Below are 26,230 nucleotides of genomic sequence, written 5' to 3'. Positions count from 1 at the left end.
GCACGCAGCGCACACATCACGCACGTGCGTGCTTCGAGTCGATAGTCGGTGACCGCGCGCAGCAGGCTACCGACCGGTCACCTCCCACACAGAAGCCTCCCCAAAGTGGCGCGTATTTTACACCCACGTTCAGAAAAAAAACACCCGGGACGACTAGAGATAGGACATTAATATTAACGGGACATGAAATTGGCAGATTATAACTTTGTGCCCGACCGAGACTCCAACTCGGGACCTTTGCCTTTCGCGGGAAAGCGCTCTACCATCTGAGCTACCGAAGCACGACACGCGTCCGGTCCTCACAGCTTTACTTCTGCCAGTATCTCGTCTCCTACCTTCTAAACTTTACAGAAGCTCTCCTGCGAACCTTGCAGAACTAGCACTCCTGGAAGAAAGGACACTGCAGAGACATGACTTAGCCACAGCCTGGGGGATGTTTCCAGAATGAGATTTTCACTCTGCAGCGGAGTGTGCGCTGATATGAAACTTCCTGGCAGATTAAAACTGTGTGCCCGACCGAGACTCGATATCGGAACTTTTGCCTTTCGCGGGCAAGTGCTCTGCCATCTGAGCTACCGAAGCACGACTCACGCCCGGTACTCACAGCTTTACTTCTGCCAGTACCTCGTCTCCTACCTTCCAAACTTTACAGAAGCTCTCCTGCGAACCTTGCAGAGCACTCCTGAGAGAAATGATATTGCGGAGACACGGCTTAGTCACAGCCTGGGGGATGTTTCCAGAATGGGATTTTCACTCTGCAGCGGAGTGTGCGCTGATATGAAACTTCCTGTCAGATTAAAACTGTGTGCCCGACCGAGACTCGAAATCGGAACTTTTGCCTTTCGCGGGCAAGTGCTCTACCATCTGAGCTACCGAAGCACGACTCACGCCCGGTACTCACAGCTTTACTTCTGCCAGTATCTCATCTCCTACCTTCCAAACTTACAGAAGCTCTCCTGCGAACCATGTAAAACTAGCACTCCTGAAAGAAAGGATACTGCGGAGACACGGCTTAGTCACAGCCAGGGGGATGTTCCCAGAATGGGATTTTCACTCTGCAGCGGAGTGTGCGCTGATATGAAACTTCCTGGCAGAAGTAGAGCTGTGAGGACCGGGCGTGAGTCGTGCTTCGGTAGCTCAGATGGTAGAATACTTGCCCGCGAAAGGCAAAGGTTCCGAGTTCGAGTCTCGGACGGGCACACAGTTTTAATCTGCCAGGAAGTTTCATATCAGCGCACACTCCGCTGCAGAGTGAAAATCTCATTCTGGATTAACAGGACATGTTCCGACAAAATGATTAGCATTTCAGTCTCCGCGGTTCAGCATGTGTCCTGTAGACTAGCAGGCACAGGGTCCACCATGAGCCCTTGTAACTTGTTCCATGCGTGATGGCATCGACCATATAAGGCGCAAATGGCATCCCGTGGTACCGTGGTATAGCCATCCATTCACCTGGTACCAAAGATCATGTGCGGTGGTCGGCACTGGGTCACAGCGGTGCACCCGTCGTTTCACCATTCCCCACACGTTTTCGATTGGCGACAAGCTTGGTGGTCTAGCTGGCCAGGGCAAAAGAGTGGACATCCTGTGACTCAAGGAAGGCTCGTTTTCGTGCAGCGACATGTGGTCGTGCATTGTCTTGCTGAAAAAAAGGCGTCTAGGGTGTTGTGCAGAAAGGGTATGACTAAGGGTCGCAGAACGTCATTCACGTAGGTCGCACAGCTCACAGTGCCCTGCACACGGACCTGCCATCATTTGTGGTTGTACCCAATAGCATACCACACCATAAGACGTCGAACTGGCGCTGTATGTCTTGTGCGAATGCAGTCACTGTGATGGCGCTCCCCCTGTCTTCGGCGAACTAATTTGCGGCCATCATTTTCAAATAAACATAACCTGGATCCGTCCGAAAACACCATCTGATGCCATTTCTGCCCCCAGTGATGTCGTTTCCATACATCGTTGCCGGCTAGCATGTTTCTGCACATTAGACAAAGGTAGGCGGAGAAGTGGTCGATACGCACGTAACCTGTGCCGTGATAAGTGGCGACGGTCTGTCAGCCCCGACAGTGTGTGATATGTTCCACTGTTGCGCCAGAGTCGAGGAGTGCGCAGATTTGTCCTACAACGCCATTCGGATGAGGTGTCGATCTTCTCGGGAGGTGGTCTGGCTCGTGTGACCTGATGCGTGTCATCCTGTTCTACGGCCTTCCGTGAACCATTCTGCACACACTCGTTGCATTGCCGAAATACTTGGTCCTACACCAACAGCTATTTAAAAAAAAAAAAAAAAATGTTCATATGTGTGTGAAATCTTATGGGACTTAACTGCTAAGGTCATCAGTCCCTAAGTTACACCCTACTTAACCTAAATCACCCTAAGGAGAAACACACACACACCCATGCCCAAGGGAGGACTCGAATCTCCGCCGGGACCAGCCGCACAGTCTATAACTGCAGCGCCTTAGACCGCTCGGCTAATCCCATGCGGTCAGCTATTTCCGGAATAGATGCATCACACTCTCTCATGCCAATAATGCGCCCTCTTTCAAACTCACTGATTTGTCGTTACGGTTCGCGCAAGCGTCTGCGAGACATCCTGCACGCGTGCTCAAATCACACTGATCCATCACCTTCGATTTACAGCGACAACGAGAGCCGCAGGCACATTTTACTTATGACTGGTGTTGCGCCGCAATATCGATGTTGACCTTGAACCCGCGGGCCGACACGGTTCAATTGCTAATAATTTTTGCAGAACATACTAATGCACAATCCCTGTGAATAGGAACGTCGTATCTCGAGTAGTTCAAGATATTCTGTTCTTTTTGTGAACATGAGGGTAGAAGCCTATATCCGCTAGGACAGTAAGACTGACGACAAGCGTAAAACCATAATTATACATCGATCGAGACATTTGTAACAGGCCGTGGGAAGTGACTTGTCACGGCACCATCTGGCTCTAGCAGATAAACGATGTGCCCTTTCTTCTTTGCATTTTATATATCAATAATGCAAGTGTCACGAACAGTGAGAAGAAAGTTTCCCCACCAGCCTCCGCAGTTTACAGACGACAACGGTCTAGAGGAAGAGGAAATATCTCTGAGACTTATTAAAATCTGTGCTAACCACAATATATCCTCTTTTAAAAGTTGTAGGTTCCGTGAGGTTATTCGCTGATGTTGTCTGTACAATGGCTGCAACCCTAGAATATTATAGCGAAAAAGATCGACGGTGATGCAGGGAGTGGCAATTGCACCAGAACATAATTAAACGTAACGCGTTGCCCACAAATAGGCAAAGATATACACCACAGTTCGATTACACTATTGCTGACATACCACTGTAATCTAAAAAAAAAACCTAAAAACTCCTCCCGAACAAGCTATGAAGGCCTAAGGTACCGACCGGCCGCCGTGTCATCCTTAGCACAGGCGTCACTGGATGCGGATACGGAGGGGCATGTGATCAGCACACCGCTCGCCCTTCAATATGTCAGTTTCCGAGACCGGAGCCGGTACTTCTCAATGAAGTAGCTCCTCAGTTTGCCTCACAAGGGCTGAGTGCACCCCGCCATTTGCCAACAGCACTCAGTAGACCGGATGGTCACCCATCCAAGTGGTAGCCAAGCCCGACAGTGCTTAACTTCGGCGATCTGGCGGGAACTGGTGTTACCACTGTGGCAAGGCCGTTGGCACTGTAAACTATCTACCGTAAAATAACCGAGAGAAATTACCCACAGCGATCTAAAGTTGAATGACCACATAAAATTAATTATAGGGAAAGCAGATGCCACGTTGGCATTCAATGGGAGAATCCTAAGAAAATATAATTCATCCTCGAAAGAAGTAGGTTACGTACCGGTCTTGAGTCTGGTTAGGTTAGGTTAATTGAAGAGACAGAGAAGATCCAACGAAGATCTGACCGTTCCGTCACGGCATCGTTTAGTCGGGGTGAGAGCGTTACTGAGGTACTCGACAAACTTTGGTGGCAGACATTACAAGACAGGCCTTGTGGAAGACGGAAAGGTTTATTTTTGAAATTTCGAGAGAGTACGTTCCAGGAAGTCGGTCAGTATATTAAATGACTCCCACAAATGTATTGCGAAATGACCACTATGAGAAAATCATAGAAATTAGAGGTCATACGAAAGTTCATCGTCATTCTTCGCACGTGCCATTCGTGAATCGAATAGGGAAATGGGCACAAGACAGCGGTACCAGAAGTACCCTCCATCATATACCGCAAGGTGGCAGGTGGAGTACTGATGTAAGGGGATATGCTGTAAAAATTGTCAGTAGGCTTATTTATGAATTTAGAAAACACGCAGGGAGTGGACAAAAATATGGAAACACTAAAAACACAACACGTGGCCATGCCTAATACGGTGTAGCAAAACCGTTGGCTTACACAACAGCTTCCAGTCGCATCGGAATGTACAAATACAGGGCCTGTATGGTTTTCAGGGGAATCGTACACCATTCTTCCTGAAAAACAGTGGCGAGTTCAGGTAACGATTATGGAGACAGATAGCGATCAAGCACCCTTCTCTCCGAAATAGTTGACAAAGGCTCGATAATGTTGATAACTGGCGACTGCAGTGGCCAGGGAAGATGCGACAGTTTATCCTCGTGCTCGTAAAACATGTCCTCGACGAAGCAGGCTGTGTGAGCAGGGGCCCTACCGTCTTGGAACACAACACGGGGAACAAACACAGTACCACGGGATGGGCCTGACCGGCCAAAATAGTCACGTTAATTCCGACTGTAATTCTCTATGGGACATCACGATGCGGCTGCACAAATCATCACCGAACACAGACTAATCTCGTCCAAAAGTCTGAAATAGTCTGAAACAAGTCATCTGACCAAATGAATTGCTTCCAGTGCTCCATGGTTCATGTTTTCTATCTTCGGCACCACGTTTTACGTGTTAAGGACATTCGCATTTTTGGTGCTGACACGGTTCATGAGTACGACAGTGACTTTCGTAGCTGTTGTCCTATTATTTTTCGTCACAGTCCTTTTCAGCAGCTGTCACAATCATACAACATGCATTCTCGTTCGCGCTGTGACTTAGCGGAAGATGTTTTTTCACTTTATCTACACACATCAAAGAAAGTTTTACATCACCTCGGTTCCTAGAGTTCCGGAACCTGTACAGAAAACTGGAATAGGTCAACATAAACATCATTTCCGCACTTTTTGTTGCTCATGAAAACCACACATTGCATGTTGTAACACTATAAAGAGACACACCGGTACATCTAATACCCAGTAGAACGTCCTCTTACATTGATGTATGCCTGTATTCGTCGTCACATACTATCCACAAGTTCATCAAGGCATTGTTGCTCCACACTCCTCAGCAGTGATTCGGCATAGATCCCTCAGAGTGGTTGGTGGGTCACATAGTCAGTAAACAGCCATTTTCAATCTATCCCAGGCATGTTCGATAGGGTTCATATCTGGAGAACATGCTGACCACTCTAGTCGAGCGATGTCGTAATCATTAACGAAATCATTCACAAGATGTTCACGATGGGGGCGCGAATTGTCGTCCATGAAGACGAACGCTTCACCAATATGCTGCCGATAAGGTAGCACTATCGGTCGGAGCATGGCATTACGTATCGTACAGCCGTTATGGCATTATGTAGGGCCGGCGTACGTCGGCTCTACATAATGCCAGCTCAAAACATCAGAGAACCTCCACCTTGCTGCACTCGCTGGACAGTGTGTCCAAGGCGTTCAGCCTGACCGGGTTGCCTCCAGACACGTCTCCGACGATTGTCTGGTTGAAGGGATATGCGACACTTATCGGTGAAGAGAACGCGATGTCAATCCCGAGCGGTCCATTCGGCGTGTTTTTGGGCGCATGTGTACCGCGCTGCATTGTGGTTGCAAAGATGGACCTCGCCATGGACGTCGGGAGTGAAGTTGCGCATCATGCAGCCTGCTGCGCACAGTTTGAGTCGTAACACGATGTCTTGTGGCTGCACGAAAAGCATTATTCAACATGGTGGCGTTCCTGTCAGGGTTCCCTAGGTATCGGTCATCCACTGCAGTAGTAGTCCTTGGGCAGCCTGAGCGAGGAATGCCATCGACAGTTCCTCTCTCTCTGTATCTCCTCCATGTCCGAACAACATCGCTTTTGTTCACTCCGAGACGGCTGTTGAGCCTGTTGAGAGCCCTTCCTGGCACAATGGGGACGCGATCAAACCGCGGTACTGACCGTCTAGGCACGGTTGAACTACAGACAACTCCGTCTAATAGGCGCTGCTCATGCATGGTTGTTTACATCTTTGGGCGGGCTGAGTGACATCTGTAAACAGTCAAAGGGACTGGGTCTGTGATACAGTATCCACAGTGAACGTCTATATTCAGGAGTTCTGAGAACTGGGGTGCTGCAAAACTTTTTTTGATGTGTGTATATGCAATATAAATCTTCGATACGATGCCTCTTGGAACAGCGAACATTTACATTATCTTGCTTACGTGGACACCCATCAATCGAACAGTAACTTTTTGGCCACGTTCTAATTCACTTAGCTCCGACGTAACGCACTCACAACTATTCTGAATACTTGCAAATTGTGGCGTTGTACAGATGCCGTGCGCGGTCAAATACAACAGCGTAACCTGCAGACTTTGCTAGCATCTGCGTTTATATTCAAGCGAGCATTTCTCGCTTTGTTTCAACCTCGGTACAATTATTATAGAAAGATATTTCGCGACTATTTTCCGCGTCTATTCATTTACATAAAGCTATTGTAGGAATAAAAGAGCTTGTTTTTTATGATCCAGCTTTCTTAACTAACTATTGCTCTTACAAAGTAATCTATGGAAAAATAAAAGCACTGCCGTTTTGGTAAATAGTTAACTTTGGAGTTTTTACGTATGGGGAGCAGCACGAAACATCTCTTCAGGGAGATGTTGTAAAGGCTGCATGTGAGCCGCTACATGGCTTGTCACAAGAGTCACATGCTCAAAACACACCTGGGTGCCTTTCCGACACTCAGGGAATTTTAATCCGGAATTATGTTATATTATCACTCTTAGTATAATCTGCAGATGTGAATGCGGGTCGTCTGCTGACGTAAGCGTGGGCTGTCTGCTATGGGCTGTCTGAATGTGGAGAAGCAGTCTAGCCAACCATTGTATCAAGTAGAGTGCGACTGCACTGGACCAGAGAGACATGAGTTCCCCGCAAGTTAGCAGGCCCCGTTAGGTTGGCAAATAGCCGCTGCGCAGACTCTCTGAGCCCTTCCGGCCACCATGTGTGGACCCCGGACCAGGGGAGACGGTTAGGCGTTCCCTGCTGAGACTCTGGTGGGTACAGACGCTCTGCCTGATGGCTCCTATAGTCATCTTAGTTAGGACAGATAGTCAGGTTGCATAAAATTGCCATTTTTTTAGTATCACTGATGACGGGCTAGCATTCCAAATAACCGTACCGTTAAGTAAAGTCAGTGATCAAAGAGTTATTTTCATGGTTTTATTAAATAAAATGTTGTTGCTACATAAAATTCTTTGTCTCACAGCAACGCCTTATTTCCGTTACAATTCCAGTTATGTTATTCAAACTTTCAACTTGAAGTTAACCAACAATCAGAAATTTTGTAGCTCATGCAAACGGTCGTAGGCGTCTTTCACAAAAGATACGGTGCCATTTTCAAGTTGAGGATGCCTGCCAAGGCTTTGGGGAAAGTACGTATCATGCAATGTACAATCGACCAAATTACTAATTACGGATCCACCTTAGATTCAGCTTGAGTGGCTTGGATGTGTGCTGCAAGCCGTGGTCAGGAAAACTCAAGTGGTGTTCGATATACTGCACTTCTTTTTTGTTAGTGAGAGAAAAGGAGTAAACGCGTTGAATCAAAACCCAAACATTCAACGTTTCAGGAAAGCTTCGTTCAACAAATTTGGCAGTTGCTTGGAGACCGCGAAATCGCGCAGTTACGTGGACGCGGGAATAAATCAGCCGATGGACCTAACGGGTACCAGCTAAAGGGAAACAACGTTGTTTATTTCCAAGGAAACTTGAAGTGTTTTGATATTGGTGTGTCTCTTGCGCTGTAAAGCTCTGACGTGTTAGCTATATGGAGATTTCTGGCAATTTAGGAAGTTCCAATTGTGGATGGGCATTGACTGTGATCTGATCAACAGTGTCCTGACACCCTATGTAATGCTCATTGACCGCTAGATGTCACAAGAGGCGGACCCGAGAGTATAAAAGGAAGCAGGGACTGTTGTCAGTAGAGAAACAGTAACAGCAGAATGGGGAACGGGGACTCGTCACTGGATGTCGACCTAAGTAACAAATCCGTAAGCGACATATCGACCTTTGAAAAGCTGCCAGATCGACTGTTGGTGATTCGATTGTGTAGTGGAAAGACGAAGGAAGAATCGCAGCTAAACCGAGACTAGGCAGATCTCATCGACTGATGGACAGGGGCCGCCGAGCATTGCGGAGGACGGTTGTACAAAATCGCATGAAATCAGCGGGGGAAGGGGGGTGGGAAACATTCCTCAGTTACAAAGCGCTACCAGTGGTACAGCTAGCGCAGAGATTTAAAAAGAATGGGATACAGCGGTGGAACAGCTTCTCATAACAAAAAGAATGTCTCTAGTCAATGCTAGGCGACACTTGAGATGCTGTAAAGAGCAACGCCACTGGGCAATGGGTTACTGGAAACAAGTGGCTGGTGTGACGAATTACGCTACAACTTGTGACAGTACGAAACGTTTGGTTTGGTGAATGCTTGGAGAACGTTATCTGGCATCATGTGTAGTGCCAATGTTGTAGTGCAGAGAAGGTAGCGTTACGATATGGGGTTGTTTTTTGTGCTTAGTGGGTGATCTGCTTACTGAGCTTAAAAAAGCGCTAAATGCGGGAGGATCAGCACACATTTTACAGCGCTGTGTGTTACATACAGTACAGGAACAGCTGGTTTGATCACAATAAGATTTCCAAAATGGACTGGCATTTTCAGCATCACGACGTGAGCCCAGTGGAAGAGTCAGAACGTCGAAATCACTCCAGACCACAGCGTCCGACACCAGTACTTTCTGTGGTTTCGACTCTAGAGCAACGATGCGCTGCCATTCCTCCTCACACATTCAGACACCGATGATTCTTCAGTTTCTCCTGATGTATTTGTTGATAGAACAGTTCACGTCTACAGTGCTGGTTCACAGTGTCCAAGGGGCACAGTGCCCATTGGATACAATGAACCAACAGTACACCCGTGAACTGTTAGAGCATTCCGACAACTCATTCAAAGTATACAGGCAGCGTTCATACCGCCATAAAGTTGAAGGGTGGACACACCCCATATTAATGTCAATTAATACATGTCCAGATACTTTTCTTGAGGCAGTCCACGCCACGCTTTAACAGGGCTATTAGTGGATTCTGGCCGAGGACGAGCGTGACATTTCCCGTAACGCTACATCAGGACGACGAAGAGGGAGCTTCAACTTTTTTCTGTAACACATGTGCCAGAATGTATTGGTACCGCCAACAGCAAAAGGAATTGCGTGGAACAGAATGAGTGGTAGATTAGATGGAAGGTCAGCGTTGGCCGTAATACTGATTGTTTATTGACAGCAAAATCGATTTTCAATCACATAGTGATCATCTTCAGTGCTGTGATGTATAAGTTAAACTCATAGGCCCTGGTATCAAGTTATCAGTAACCAAACCTGAGTTGTGGTCGTTTCTCAGTTTTGGTTACTGATAACTTGAGACCAGTGCCTATGAGTTTAATTTATACATCACAGCACTGAAGATGATCACTATGTGATTGAAAATCGATTTTGCTATGAATAAACCACCAGTATTACGGCCAACGCTGACCTTCCTTTTAATTTAACATATATGGTCGATGTGCACACAGCACTCAAAGGAGTCGCCAATCAATGAATGGTAGATGCTATACACGAGCAGCGATCGCATAATTTGTCACTTTTTTTCAGGTACTTCTTCATTTCAGAAGAATGCATCATCTGCGGAGAGTTTGAGAATCTATTAACTTAGCTGCAAGGTTGCTAATGCATAACGTGTACAGCAATGGTGTGAATGCATTTCTGTGCGGCGTGTCTGAAGTTATACTCGAAATTAATTAGTAAACAGTTACTGTAACATCATGTTATTGTCATACTGTATTCCACCGGAAGTTGTGAAGAGGTTTTCTGTGCAACTGAAGAGCTAAGGAATAACAGATGCGTGAATAAACAAATTGAGCGTGAAGTACTGTCTAGCTTTAGCTGAGAGAAATATTTTCGAAATGTTTTGCGAGTGAAATTTCATACGGAAAACATTGTAGGGAATGTTAAACGCATCTGAAAGGAAAGAAAAGAACGAAAACCTCAAAGGAACATTTTCCAGCACTTGTTGCCCAATTATTGCCAAAATAACAGCAACGAATTCCTTTCACCTGTCTTTGAGTTGCTTGTTTGTGAAAACACTTAAGGGCGCTCGTTTAATTTAAACGAGCTTTTCCGAGAAGTGAGCCTCGTTATTTATAACACACAACGGAGGGGAGCGGGCAGAGAGACTCGGGGAAAACACGGCACACCAACGTGCCAAGAGGCGCACTCACGCACGGCAAACTGCCGTCACGTGACCAGCAAGCGCATGCTCGCTCTCTTCGGCACATTAAAATCGAAGTGTCGCAGAGCCGGCGAAGGTTAATGTCGGGCGCGTCCTCCCATTTACACGCCGTAGGTCAGGAAGCAAACAAATCATGAACATGAATGTTCTGTTTCAGACTTCAAGGTTCTCTGGCACAGTTAGCCGAGCGAGTTTAGCAGCCTAAGAAGAGCGGTGAGGTAAGGCGCCAACAAAACACATGCACTTGCGTGCAGTCTGCAGCGAAGGGTACGGTCCACTGCCAAACCCGTTGCATAATCAGTACATAACTTCTCTTCTTCATCAAAATGTAGAAAAAGAGTCGATACAGTGTGTAATGGAACGCCAAAAATCAATTTTTTTTATTTGTAGCCTTGTGACAATATGTGCATAACTATCCTTATACCACCATCTGTACAATTTCCATAGTTTTCTTTGGATCTTCACCCTGCTGAGGATCTGCGCTCTGCAGTATACAGGTAATGGACTGAAACCGGTTATCAAAGGAAAATAAACTCCTGGAAATGGAAAAAAGAACACATTGACACCGGTGTGTCAGACCCACCATACTTGCTCCGGACACTGCGAGAGGGCTGTACAAGCAATGATCACACGCACGGCACAGCGGACACACCAGGAACCGCGGTGTTGGCCGTCGAATGGCGCTAGCTGCGCAGCATTTGTGCACCGCCGCCGTCAGTGTCAGCCAGTTTGCCGTGGCATACGGAGCTCCATCGCAGTCTTTAACACTGGTAGCATGCCGCGACAGCGTGGACGTGAACCGTATGTGCAGTTGACGGACTTTGAGCGAGGGCGTATAGTGGGCATGCGGGAGGCCGGGTGGACGTACCGCCGAATTGCTCAACACGTGGGGCGTGAGGTCTCCACAGTACATCGATGTTGTCGCCAGTGGTCGGCGGAAGGTGCACGTGCCCGTCGACCTGGGACCGGACAGCAGCGACGCACGGATGCAAGCCAAGGCCGTAGGATCCTACGCAGTGCCGTAGGGGACCGCACCGCCACTTCCCAGCAAATTAGGGACACTGTTGCTCCTGGGGTATCGGCGAGGACCATTCGCAACCGTCTCCATGAAGCTGGGCTACGGTCCCGCACACCGTTAGGCCGTCTTCCGCTCACGCCCCAACATCGTGCAGCCCGCCTCCAGTGGTGTCGCGACAGGCGTGAATGGAGGGACGAATGGAGACGTGTCGTCTTCAGCGATGAGAGTCGCTTCTGCCTTGGTGCCAATCATGGTCGTATGCGTGTTTGGCGCCGTGCAGGTGAGCGCCACAATCAGGACTGCATACGACCGAGGCACACAGGGCCAACACCCGGCATCATGGTGTGGGGAGCGATCTCCTACACTGGCCGTACACCACTGGTGATCGTCGAGGGGACACTGAATAGTGCACGGTACATCCAAACCGTCATCGAACCCATCGTTCTACCATTCCTAGACCGGCAAGGGAACTTGCTGTTCCAACAGGACAATGCACGTCGGCATGTATCCCGTGCCACCCAACGTGCTCTAGAAGGTGTAAGTCAACTACCCTGGCCAGCAAGATCTCCGGATCTGTCCCCCATTGAGCACGTTTGGGACTGGATGAAGCGTCGTCTCACGCGGTCTGCACGTCCAGCACGAACGCTGGTCCAACTGAGGCGCCAGGTGGAAATGGCATGGCAAGCCGTTCCACAGGACTACATCCAGCATCTCTACGATCGTCTCCATGGGAGAATAGCAACCTGCATTGCTGCGAAAGGTGGATATACACTGTACTAGTGCCGACATTGTGCATGCTCTGTTGCCTGTGTCTATGTGCCTGTGGTTCTGTCAGTGTGATCATGTGATGTATCTGACCCCAGGAATGTGTCAATAAAGTTTCCCCTACCTGGGACAATGAATTCACGGTGTTCTTATTTCAAGTTCCAGGAGTGTATGACAACTGGCCAAGTCGGTGTCTGTCTTCATTGTATTATGTTGGTGCATAATTTCGTGAGCGTTTTTCCACAAGTTTAATAAACGCAAAAGATAAACAAACAGAGACTTCAGGCATCAATAACGTATTCTCCTCCACTGTTTGCAATTGTCTGTCAACGCTGGGGCAAACTTTCGAAGTGCGCGATTTTAGGAATCGCGTGGTTTTGAGGGAAGTACCCGTCTGGCCACACACGGAACACATTTTCATCCGGAAAGGAAGTTCCTTGTACGCTGTTCCACAGAGAGCGGAGAAGGTGAAATTCTGAGGGCGACAGATGAGGGAAATAAAGTGGGTGCGGGATGACTTCCCAATCCAACTCGTGCACGGTGTCTTTTGTCAGTCTAACAGAAAGTGCGTCACTTCACGCAGTCTTACTGGTGGTTGTTCTTGAACTGCGTCTGAAAGACGTCACGGTTGTTGACAATAAATGTCAGCAGCGATTCGTAGTACACGACACCGCCACTGTTCCATCAGATGCGTAACATTATTATTATTTGTGTACGAGTACAGCTCTTTGTACGGGGAGTTGCTGCTTCCCTGTGGCTCAGCCTCTTAGCATAAAGACAACATTTCTCGTCATCATTAAAGATAAATGCTTGGAATCGTCAGTATTGTTCACGAGCCAACTCGTGACGAATAAACAGGGGTTCACACACGGTCACCCGCTGATTTCTGTAATTTTCGCTTAGAGCATGCAGTACCCATACGCCCCATTTTCGAACCCTCCCCACTGCATGCAAATGTCGCACGATTGTGCAACGGTCACAGTTACCGAGTACATTGACGTGGATCATTGTTTAAAACATCTTCATCAATTCGTGATGGTCTTCCTGAACATGGAGAGTCACTAATTTAAAGATGATCCTCCTCACAACAAGAAAACCAGTTTCTTGCTCCGTCAAATGGCATTATCCCCAGACACGGCGCAAATGTTTCTGGCTGCCTCTGATGCTGTCACCGTTCTACAGCCATAATACCAACATGCAAAACAAAAACTCTACGAAGTTATGCACCAACCTAATAGCTACAGTGATTACTGTCCCAGAAACATCGCTATCAGTTATAACTACTTGTACAGTTGTATACGTACAGGTACACGTACATATATGTAGAAGCCAAGTACAGAGGAACGTACTTGGTACACCATGGTCCTTCCCCCTTTCGTATTCCAATAGCGAATGGTGCGCAGGAAGAACTGTAATTGGTAGGCTTCTGTGTGTGCTGGTATCTCGCTAATTTTATCTTCATAATGTTTTCTCGAGCTACAATAGGCTGTGGCACACGTTGGTGAATCTTCAGATTACAATGTTAATTTTAATGTTTATTTTAGCCGAACATGGGAAAAGTGTAGCAGTGTATTATTACCTTAATTAATGTTAAGGACGACCACAAAGAGCCACACATGTGTCTGAAAAGCTTTTATTTTACTGTTCTTCATGGCTCCGGGCCACTATCCTTTAAAATGTTCAACAAGTCTAAGAGTACTATAGTGTCCATTAATCTGAAGAGGACCGTCTGATATGATAGAAACCGATGTCAGTGTATTAGGCCGCTACGGTCGCAGGTTCGAATCCTGCCTCGGGCATGGATGTGTGTGATGTCCTTAGGTTAGTTAGGTTTAAGTAGTTCTAAGTTCTAGGGGACTTATGACCACAGCAGTTGAGTCCCATAGTGCTCAGAGGCATTTGAACCATTTTTTTGTATTAGGATACAAAAAATTTTCCCAGAGAACTTTATTTATAAATTGCATCATCATCATCATAAGTCGTTATGCTCATTGCTGAGCGTCGTGACTCCATGAACCAAGCGTCTCCATCCCGCACGGTTACCAGCTTCTCTTAGTGCCTGCTGGGGAGATATTATTGATTTGATCCATCCATCTGCTCGCTGCTCTTCCTCTTGGTCTCTTGCCCTCCTCTTTCTTTGCAACATTATTTTCTCTAGAATTTCTCCATCTCTTCTCACAATATAGCCAAAGAACGGGAGAATTTTTTAGGTGACTCGAGTAGAAAGGCGTCTGGAGATATCGAGTTGTTCAATAATGGACACATTTGTTCTTCTTTCGGTCCTTTTTATGCGTAGCACCCTACGACAGCACCAAAGCTCAAACTCATCAATGCGCTGTTCGTCTCTGGCCTTGAGTGTCCACGTTTCGCAACCATAAAAGAAGACAGAAAACACTAGCGTTTCAACTAGCCAGATCTTTGTGCTGTTTGTTATTGCTCTGCTGTGCCCGATCTTGGTGAGCTTCTTCCTACCCACTCGCCCTACCGTGATCCGTCTTCTTATCTCATCAGATGGTTGACCCAAGATAGATGAAGAAATGCACGGCTTCCAGTTCCTATAATCGACCTGTGCGCTGGATCTGTTCTTCTCGTTCAGTTATCATGAGTTGGGACCTGCTGAGGTTGATGTCTACTCCATATGCTGGATTAACGTCCTTTATTCTCGTTAGTAGCTCAGCAAGTTCATCTTCGTTGTTGGCTAAAAGCGGATAAAGAGCCAAAATTGTTATTGCTGGACAAATAATTGAACAAGTGAGAGAGTTTCAATACTCGGAGCACAATTTTAAATTTTCCAAGTCAGATGACGTAGAACTAACTTTGACCAGTTTCACATATTTCTGTGGACCACTACAACGTACATTAAAACACAGCGCAAAGGAAGATACATTATTTTATTTATTTAATTTATTTATTTATTTAACCTGATCAGATTAGGGCCATCAGGCCCTCTCTTACATCGGACCAGTGTTTCACACATGCAGCATTTCACACATCAGAGTTACATCAAGACAATGCTTTAATTAATAAAATTAGATTACTCTAGTGACAATACGAATAAAGAGTAATGACTAAGACCTAATAAAGTAAGTGCTGGCAGTATTTTTACAACAGGTACTATACATACAAATTACGATAGAAGCAATAATAGTAATAGTAAAAAAATTCAAATGATAATGATAAACATGAGAAAAATTGGCAATAGTAATGAAGATTTGTGCAGATGTACATTAATATCTTGGTGTGTGAAGTAGATGTTTACTAGTATAGCGAGTTTTGGGGAAGGGAGATTTAGGGAGGGGGAAAGAGGGAAGTAATGAGGTGAAGTGCATTCACGTGCAGAGGAAGGCATTACTGTTGCTTAAGTAGATACGTCATTACCTGTTTTTTGAAGGCGGACATGTTTTTAAGTTCTCTAACATAACGAGGGAGGTTATTCCAGAGTCTGGTTCCCGCTACTGTAAAGGAGAAGGTGACTGAGCGATGCAGTGGAACAGAGAGGATTTTATTATGATGGGAACGTGTGTTTCTGTCATGTTGTTCCGACATAAGCGTTAAGGACGAGGAGAGATATGAGAACAATGTACATTTATAAGGCAGTAGATGAGACAGAGTGTATGGAAATCTCTGCGTTTGTCTGCACGCAGCCAGGACAATTTGGCATATGCTGGTGAAATGTGATCAAAAAGTCGAACGTCACAGATATATCGGACGCAGGAATTCATGACCAGTTCCAGACGTCGCGAATTTTCCTGAGAGAGGCCTTGTAGGATAATATCGCTGTAGTCAATGATTGGGAGTATAAGCGTCTGTACTAATTTCTTTTTCAGATCGAAAGGGAAGAGATTTTTATATTTTTGTAGGACATGAAGGAATGCATTTTTGCACGCTGCAGTTACGTGCTCTGTCCAATTTACATTTTCATCTATTATTACTCCCAAACTCTTTGCTGAGGGAGAGAAGTTAATATTTTTTTAGGTTGAGAGCTGGTACGGATTCCCGATGTTTTGGGCTAATGAGCTTAGAGTGACCAACAAGTACCGCTTGGGTTTTAGATGGGTTTAGTTTTAGTCCTGTGCCCATTTTGATAGTGCATCGAGATCAGTATTGAAATTTTCAATAGCTTTCTTAAGATTGCTTGGTTTCGCACTTAGATACAACTGAAGGTCATCAGGCCTTTTCTGCTGTATGGTAGGCGAAATATTACAAGATCTCTGCCGCGGCCTACAGCTTAAAGGCGGGACCTGTATCGGCTGACTTGGCACTTGCCGTGTGTCGGACCCTGGCGAACAAGTGGGAACACCCCGCGCCCTGTACTTCACGCACGCCGACAACCGCCAGCCAGTCAGCCGTGGCTGAAGCCGGCGCTGGGGTCACCGGCTCGCTGTCCTTCGAGAGCCCTCGACGCCTTTCCGCGATGCTGTCCACTCGGGAGGCGGCGCACCAGAAAAAGACAAACCCGCTGGCCGCCTGCCGGGTTTCCGCGTCAACAACAGCTGGAGAGGCCGCCCACTTGTCCCTCCTCTTGTCGCCTGCTTACCATCTCGTCCCGAATCCACTCCCCTTCATTTTCTCATTGGACAGGACACACAGGACCATATTAATTCAGGACTCTATCGTACAGCAAACAACCCTGCGTGATTCGAAAAGAACAGGTGCGACTTCCGCATGTAAGAAGAATTGAAGAACACATCTGCAGCCTCTTCTTTTGTATAATCTCAGAACGTATTTTGAGACCAAACGTGATGATGGTTCCGGAGCAAAAGAGCTTTTACTCCATAGTTGTGGCACGTACAGAGTCACACAAACCGGTGTGTTTCCCTCACTCAGCACACGAATGCAACTGGACAGACAATCTATAATACTGCATTGCAAAAGTACAGAGAGTCCAGAACAAATACTTCAGAACTGCTGCAGATGCTAGCCGGTACCAATCAAGCAGAGACATTTACACAACACACAGTATACAAAAAATTCCAGAAATCGTCCGAAAGAAGTCTATTAAATTTTTCCATCAAACTTCAGACTCCAACCACTTATTCATCAGAAATCTGGGACAAAATCCGCCTGACCCCAGAACTAAATTCCCCATCATGACAAATACCAGGAACTACAACGTACGCATTAAATCACATCATATAAGCTAAAGACACCATAACACAAACACTCAGACACTAAACACATACACACAATCACGACGCTTTCATCCCACCACTTCGTTACCACTGTCATCAGACAAAAGGCAGGGATCACATCAGATCCGATCCTTTGAGCACAGGGGTTCATTACCCATCAGACCACCTCGCCGGAATACTGCACTGAAGAGCAAAAGAAACTGGTACACTTGCCTAATATCGTGTAGGGTCCCCGTGAGCACTCAGAAGTGCCGCAGCACGACGTGGCATGGACTCAACTAATGTCTGAAGTGATGCTGGAGGGAAATGACACTATGAATCCTGCAGGGCATAAATCAGTAAGAGTACGAGGGGATGGAGATCTCCTCTGAACAGCACATTGCAAGGCATCCTAAATATCCTCAATGATGTTGTTCATGTCTGTGGAGTTTGGTGGCCAGCGGAAGCTTTTAAACTCAGCAGAGTGTTCCTGGGGCCACTTTGTAGCAATTCTGAAAATGTGTCGCATTGTCCTGCCGGAATTGCCCATTGAAGTGCACACTGGACGTGAATGGACGCAGGTGATCAGACAGGATGCTTGCATGCGTGTCACCTGTCAGAGTCGTATGTAGACTTATCAGAGGTCCCATATCACTCCAAATACACGCGCCCACACCATCACTCAGCTTCGAACAGCTTGAACTGTCCCCTGCAGACGTGTATGGTCCATGTACTCGTGAGGTTGTCTTCATACCCGTCCACGTCCATCCGCTCGATACAATTTGAAACGGGACTCGCCCGACCGGGCAATATGTTCCCAGTCATCAACAGTCTAATGTCGATGTTGACGGGCCCAGGCAAGGCGTAAAGCTTTGTGTCATGCACTAGGCCTTCGGCTCGGACAGTCCATATCGACGATGTTTCGCTGAATGGTTCGCACTCTGACACTTGCTGATAGCCCAACATTGAAATCTGCACCATTTTGCGGAAGGGATGGACTTGCGTCATGTTGAAAGATTCTCTTCAGTCGTCGTTGGTCCCGTTCTTGGAGGATCTTCTTCTTCCGGCCGCAGCGATGTCGGAGACGTGATGTTTTACCGGATTCCTGATATTCACGGTACACTCGTGAAATGGTCGTACTGTAAAATCCCCAATTCAGCGCTATCTCGGAGATTCTGTGTCCCATTGCTCGTACGCCGACTGTAACATCACTTTCAAATTCACTTAAATCTCGATAACATGCGATTGCAGCAACGGTAACCAATATAACTATTGCGCCAGGCACTTGTTGTCTTATATAGGTGTTGCTGACCGTAGGCCGTATTCTGCCTGTTAGATATCTCTGTACTTGAATATGCATGCATATACCAGTTCCTTTGGCGCTTCAGTGTACGCTAATTTGCGGAATGTGTGTGCAGATGGTGGTATGTTATTCATATTGCCTTGCACATTTCGATCTTTTGGCTGTTCCCCTCATATGGTTCCAGTATATTCATATGAATGAGACAAGGTATCACATAACTTTTTAATCCATGGTGCGACTAACACAATATATTGCAAAAACATGCTGCTTGTTACACCACGCTCCACTGTTATGTGTATTCTTTTGGTGTAAACGAATCGTTCCCTGTACTTTCTTGAGTCATCACTCTTCTAACTGGTTCGATGCCGTCAACTACGAATTACGTTCTTGTGACAACACCATGATCTTAGAATAGCATTAGCACCCTAAGTCGTCAGTTACTGGATAAAAGTATTGCAACCTCCGTCTTCTCCTAAATTTTTTTCTGTGGGGAACCATTCAATTCCTCATCAAATCAGTCTACCTATGTTTCAGCATGCTTGTATAGGCACTACGTGTCACATGCACGTATTCTCTTCTTTTCTAGTTTTCCCATAGTTTACGATTCTCTACTATACAATGCAGTGCTCCAAACGTCCATTGTGAGCTGTTTCTTTCTCAGATGAAAACCTATGTTTTTTATACCAGTAGACTTCTGTTGGTCAGGAACGCCCTATTTGCCGGTGCTACTCAACTTTTTATGTCCTCTTCGTTTCGCTCGTGATGTGTTATTTTGTTTCCAAGATAGCAGAATTCCTTCACTTCGTCTATTTCGTGGTCTCTAATTTTGATGTCAAGTTTTTTGTTAAACTCTTTTCTGCTACTCCTCATTTCTTTTGTTTACTCTCGATCCATAGTATCTGCTCATTAGACTGTTCACTCCATTCAATTCTTCCACACTTTCATTCAGGATAGCTGCATCATCAGCGAATCGTCTCTTTGGTATCCTTTTACCTTGAATTTTAATCACACTCCTCTTTTGTTTCCGTCATTGCTTTTTTATGTATATCGTGAACAACGGGAGCGAAAGACAATCCTTTCTAATCCGAGAACTTCGGTGTTGATCTTTCATTGTACAGTTTTATAGGTGATCAATACAAAATATTTCTTGAGATCGTGTTGTTGGAAGGAGAATCGTGAGGTTAGACTGCAGTGGTTCCCAAACTTAAATGGACTGTTACTCCTGAGTGCAGTTAGATGTTAGCTAGTATCCCCAGCCTCTCTTCCTCCATTGCCATCTGTTGCATCTGTCGCCCCCCGTCCCTTCCACACATTATCATATATTTTAGTATCTAACTAAACTGTAGAGTGTAAGATTTTTCTTGGAAAACAATTATTTTTAAAATTTTGAAAGGTGAATGTTATTTAGTTTGTTTTTGAGTGTGTGTGTGTGTGTGAGTGAGTGAGTGACAATGAATGACGAAGCAACTCGTGGTGCATCGCAAGTGCTATCCACAACTAACTATCCACTGTGAGGGTAGACACTTGTTATAAAGTATACTTCCCTTGCGTTACTCTATTGCGGCACCTGCTTGAGCTACACATTGCAAACCCCCATTTACGGTCAACCAAGTTGACGTGTGTGCACTATATTTACTGTTCGGAAATCACTTGATTGCTGCGCTCTCTTACGTCTGAACCGTCCGCCCCCGGTAGCTGAGTGGACGCCGGCACGGTAACTCACCGTGTTCGGTCAGAGGGTTAGCAGCCCTCTGTAATAAAAAAAAACTGAGTTAACCGATCAAAGACGAACTTTAACGGATGTCTTACGACGTCCGCCCCGAGCACATACAACGAACGAAAACGAACAAAATGAGAATACAAGGAAAAAAAAGTGGCCAGCGCGACAGAATATCAATCTTACGGGCCCCCGTTCGACTCCCGGCCAGGTCGGAGATTTTCTCCGCTCAGGGACTGGGTGTTGTTTTGTCCTAATCATCATCATTTCGTCTCCATCGACACGCAAATCTCCGAAGTGGCGTTAACTAGATAGACGTGCATCCGGCGAACGGTCTACCCAACGGGAGGCCCTACCCACACGACTTTTTCCTTTTTTACTTATGAACTGGCAGAAATTGGAAGACTTCAGGCTGTTAATGCTTTGTGTCTGACCAAAGCCACTAATAGTAATAATAATAGTAGCCCTTATGTTGCCACTGCTGCGTTCTGCTGTCAATTAATTCATTTATCTGTATCGAAGCGAGTAATGAAGCAATTTGCGGACTACTGCGGTTACTATCTACAATTTGGAGAAAACATTTTCTTGAGATATTTAGCATTTGTTAAGTAGATTTCTCACTCTTAAAGAGTGACAATTATTGAACCATATGAAAGAAAAAGTAAATTAGTTACAAACTACGGCGTGCACGCACTTTATTCGCATTTTTACGTCACTACAGATATTCGGATTTAGTTTGTGACATGTTCGATATGCCTGCCATCATTGGCGATGATGTGACGCAGACGAACAGGGAAATTGTGTATGATTCGCTGAAGTGTCGGAACATCGATGGTGTCGATGACCTCCTGAATGACTGTTTTCAGCTCAGCAATGGTTTCGGGGTTGTTGCTGTACGCCTTGTCTTTAATATAGCCCCACAACAAGGAGTCGCATGTACTCAGATCCGGAGATATGGCGGCCAATCGAGGCTCATGCCAGTGGCCTCTGAGTATCCCGGAGCCAAAATGCGGTCCTCAAAGTGCTCCTCCAGGATGTCAAACACTCTCCTGGGTCGATGGGGACAAGCTCCGACTTGCATAAACCACATACTGCCGAAATCAGGGTCACTTTGGATAATGGGGATGAAATCGTCTTCCGAAACCTTCACATACCGTTCGGAGGTCACCGTGCCATCGAGGAATATTGCACCGATTATTCCGTGACTGGACTTTGCACACCACACAATCACCCGTTGAGGGTGAAGAGACTCCTCGATTGAGGAATGCGGATTCTCAGTCCACGAAATGCGACAATTTTGCTTATTGACGAACCCATCCAAATAAATGTGTGTTTCGTCGCTAAATCAAACCATTCTTATTCCCATCATGTCCCGCGGCCAGCACTGCAGTTCGAGCGTCCGAAATCAACCCGTTCAGAAGTTGTGAAGATTTTATTTCATATAGTTCAATAATTGTCACTGTGTATCATCAGCGATGTACGGAACAAAGCACAACATGTGTGTGTAGTGGATGGACCACGTGAGGAACCAGTAACCTCCACTGCGTTAATGCAGTATTGAGGAAAAGCAAGTACTGATAACTTATATAATCAATATTATAGCCTTCCTAAATTGTCATAATAATAACGAACTTCTGAAAATAATTTAGTTTAGTGACTGAACAGAATCTTTTTGATTCCGCGGAAATCCGCAACCTCTAAGTATTTAATAAAAGAGTACGTAGTCCGTTGTAGGCTGTACAGTGCTTTATTAAAATTGTACTTTTAGCTAATTTCACTCGTGAGACATTATCAAGGACATTTACTATGTCATTGTGTTATGCAATATTAGCCAATAGCACGAGTTTAATAAAGCACACTACAGCCTGCAACGGAAAATGTAATCTTTTATGAAACAAAATCGAATCGTTTGATTTTTAACCCTCAGAAAAATTTCACTTTACCCCTCAGAGGGTGATTACGTCCAGATAGGGAACCACTGGGTTGGAGGGCTGGTTCAAGTGGCTCTGAACACTATGGGACTTAACATCTGAGGTCATCAGTCCCCTAGAACTTAGAACTACTGAAACCTAACTAACCCAAGGACATCACACACATCCATGCCCGAGGCAGAATTCGAACCTGCGACCGTAGCGGTCGCGCGGCTCCAGACTGAAGCGCCTAGAACCGCTCGGCCACCTCGGCCGGCGGGTTGGAGGGACAGAAAATAAAGGGCTCCTTAGTAAACATGATGAATACTGCAGTCGTAAATGTCAGTCAGTGCGGGCCGATGTGGCGAGCGTCTCTAGGCACTTCAGTCCGGAACCGCGCGACTGGTACGGTCGCAGGTTCGTATCCTGCCTCGGGCATGGATGTGTGTGATGTCCTTAGGTTAGTTAGGTTTAAGTAGTTCTAAGTTCTAGGGAACTGATGACCTCAGATGTTAAGTCCCATAGTGCTCACAGCCATTTGAACCATTTGTCAGTCAGTGGACGACTTTCTTTCCAGTCGTTTTTGTTGTTGCAGCGTCGTGGTGCTAGCAGCGGCCTTGAAGGAAAGGTAATCGGCGAAAACAAGTGCCAGAGCGTGACCTTGTCCATTTAATTAAAGTGCTGCAGCAAATAGGGCTGGCGTCAGAGAGAAGCACCGGCGCGCGCCGGCGAGAGTGCATCCAGAGGGGACGGCGGCGCCGGACCGGACCCAGAAAACCTGCCAGCTGGCAGCCGGGCCGTCGTGTTGTTTTGCGCGGTGCGGCCAGCGCTATTCCTGGGCGCGCGGCGCGGCTGTGCGGCCGCACGCAGGGCTTCCCCCATGGCCGAGTCCACGCTGCGTGAGGCTGACGTAACCCGCCGGCTCCACGCCTCACCACACCTCACGTGCCAAAACGGCAGGCGGCGTCCACTGTCCCACGGGAGGTGCTGTAATTTCTACGTGTATTGCTACATGAGATCAACGTCCAACAGAAGTAAAACAATATTAGAATGTAGGCCCAACCATAACGCCAAAGCACTAAATTTGATACGCTCGAAGGAGCAAGCTTTCATCGTCAGAATTGTTTCACAAACTGATAAAAGCAATGAAGATAAAAATATTAAAACTTGGACGGACGGGGACACGAAACACCTTCCTCCAGAAAGCGAGTCCAATAGGGATACGAATATATACTGGCCATTAAAATTGCTACACCAAGAAGAAATGCAGATGATAAACGGGTATTCATTGGACAAATATATTATACCAGAACTGACATGTGATTACATTTCCACGCAATTTGGATGCATGGCTCCTGAGAAATCAGTACCCAGAACAACCACCTCTGGCCGTAATAACGGCCTTAATACGCTTGGGCATTGAGTCAAACAGAGCTTGGATATCGTGTACAGGTACAGCTGCCCATGCAACTTCAACACGATACCACAGTTCATCAAGAGTAGTGACTGGCGTATTATGACGAGCCAGTTGCTCGGCCACCATTGATCAAACGTTTTCATTGGTGAGAGATCTGGAGAATTTGCTGGCCAGGGCATCAGTCGAACATTTTCTGCATCCAGAAAGGCCCGTACAGGACCTGCCACATGCGGTCGTGCATTATCCTGCTGAAATGTAGGGTGTCGCAGAGATCGAATGAGGGGTAGAGCCACGGGTCGCAACACATCTGAAATGTAACGTCCACTGTTCAAAGTGCCGTCATTGCGAACAAGAGATGACCGAGACGTGTAACCAATGGCACCGAATACCATCATACCGGGTGATACGCCAGTATTTCGATGACGAATACACGAGGCACACAACAACGTTTCACCAGGCAACGCCGGTCAACTGCTGTTTGTGTATGAGAAATCGGTTGGAAACTTTCCTCATGTCAGGACGTTGTAGGTGTCGCCACCGGCGCCAACCTTGCGCGAATGCTCTGAAAAGCTAATCATTTGAATATCACAGCATCTTCTTCCTGTCGGTTAAATTTCGCGTCTGTGGCGCGTCATCTTCGCGATGTAGCAATTTTAATGGCCAGTGGTGTACGTGTAATGAGGTGCACTTGTACGAAATCAGAATTACAGTCCGAAAATGGCTTATGCCTACTTGAAATGTTTTGGGGGCGGAAGGGTAAACCCATTCAATGATGCTGCATCATCATCCAGCACATCAACAAGCAAATAAACAATATAGTTTTTCCGTAGATCATATTCACGATAAACATTGTGAGTGGAATGTGTCAGCAGAACAACACACACGCACACTCACTCACTCACTCACTCACACACACACACACACACACACACACACATACGCATACAGTCCGAGTCTGCCGAACGCTGTTGGCAAGCAAAGTGCACTCAGTTCTCAGCCCTTGTGACGCCATTTGAGGAGGTACTTGATTGAGAATTAGCGGTTCCGGCAACGAAAACTGACAACAACCGGGAATGTGGAGCGCTGACCATATGCCCCTCCAGATCCGCAACCAGTCACGCCTGTCGGCAGGGGAAGACACGGAGGTCGGACGGTGCCTTTTCACCTTACGAGGTCTGTTCTGCCGAAGTCAACGAAAATTAAGAAAAAAAAACCGACGCATAACGAAGGAATTATCCCAACTGCACGGACATCGGTAGGTGTGGTGTACATGTGCAAACAATCAAATCTTTACAGATTCAGAAAAATTGGATGATTTATTCAAGACAACGAGCTTCGCAACTGAGCAAGTCAGTAAGGCGTGGGTGCGCCTCTGACCCCAATGCAAGCAGTTATTAGGCTTGCCATTGATTGATACTGTTGGATATCAGCATGAGGGGTATCTTGCCAAATTCTGTCCCGCTGGCGCTTTAGATCGTCAAAATCCCGAACTGGTAGAAAGGCTCTGCCAATAATACTCCAAACGTTCTCAGTTGGGAAGAGATCCGGCAGCCTTTCCGGCCAAGGTATGGCTTGGCAGGCACGAACGCAAGCAGTAGAAACACGCGCCATGTGCGGGCGATCATTATCTTGCTGAAATTTAACCCCAACATGGCTTGCCTTGGACAACAAAACGGGGCGTAGAATATCGCCGACGTACCACTGTGTCCTAAGGGTAGCGCGGAGGACAATCAAAGGGGTCGTGCTATCAAATGAAACGGCGCCCCAGACCATCATATCCGGCTGTCGGGCCGCCAGTCAGTCAGTTTGGCATCCCACCACTATCCTAGGCGTCTCCAGACACGTCTTCACTGATCACTGCGGCTCAGTTCGAAGCGGGACTCATCGCTGAACACAATCCTACTCCAGTCAATGAGATTCCAGGCCGAAGACACTGGATGACCGTGGGATAACAACCTGACTGTTGACCACCAAAAGGACCGAACAACCAGGAGTGATGGTCTGGAGTGCCATTTCCTTTCGTTGCAGGATCCCTTTGGTTGTCATCAGCGGCACCTTTACAGAACAGCAGCACTTCGACGGTATTCTATGGCCCGTTTTGTTGCCCTTCATGACGAGCCATTCTGGAGTTACATTTGAACAATGTGCACCAAACTCGGATGAAAGAAACGCAAAAAGACCCGCAACACCTGAAAAATTCAGAAAAAGAAATTGTGGCTATGAAGCAATTCACAATTAAAATCAAAAACCAGAGACTTGAACGAGTCTCACAGAAACAAACAACATGGAAAAAATGGACAGACGGAAAGGAGAAAAAATACAGTGAATTAACGAAAAGTTTTTGGGAAGAAAAGAAGAGAAGGGAATGA

At 46.5% G+C, this 26,230-nt stretch overlaps 1 pseudogene; it reads right to left on the bottom strand.

Annotated features, from left to right (window-relative positions):
• Window positions 1–3,578: 3,578 nt before the first annotated feature.
• Window positions 3,579–3,696, bottom strand: LOC126459058 (5S ribosomal RNA; annotated as a pseudogene).
• Between the last annotated feature and the right edge of the window lie 22,534 nt (window positions 3,697–26,230).

This window comes from Schistocerca serialis, chromosome 2 (genome assembly GCF_023864345.2).
Source record: "Schistocerca serialis cubense isolate TAMUIC-IGC-003099 chromosome 2, iqSchSeri2.2, whole genome shotgun sequence".
NCBI classification, from domain to species: domain Eukaryota; kingdom Metazoa; phylum Arthropoda; class Insecta; order Orthoptera; family Acrididae; genus Schistocerca; species Schistocerca serialis.
This window is presented reverse-complemented; position numbering and strand designations above follow the sequence as displayed.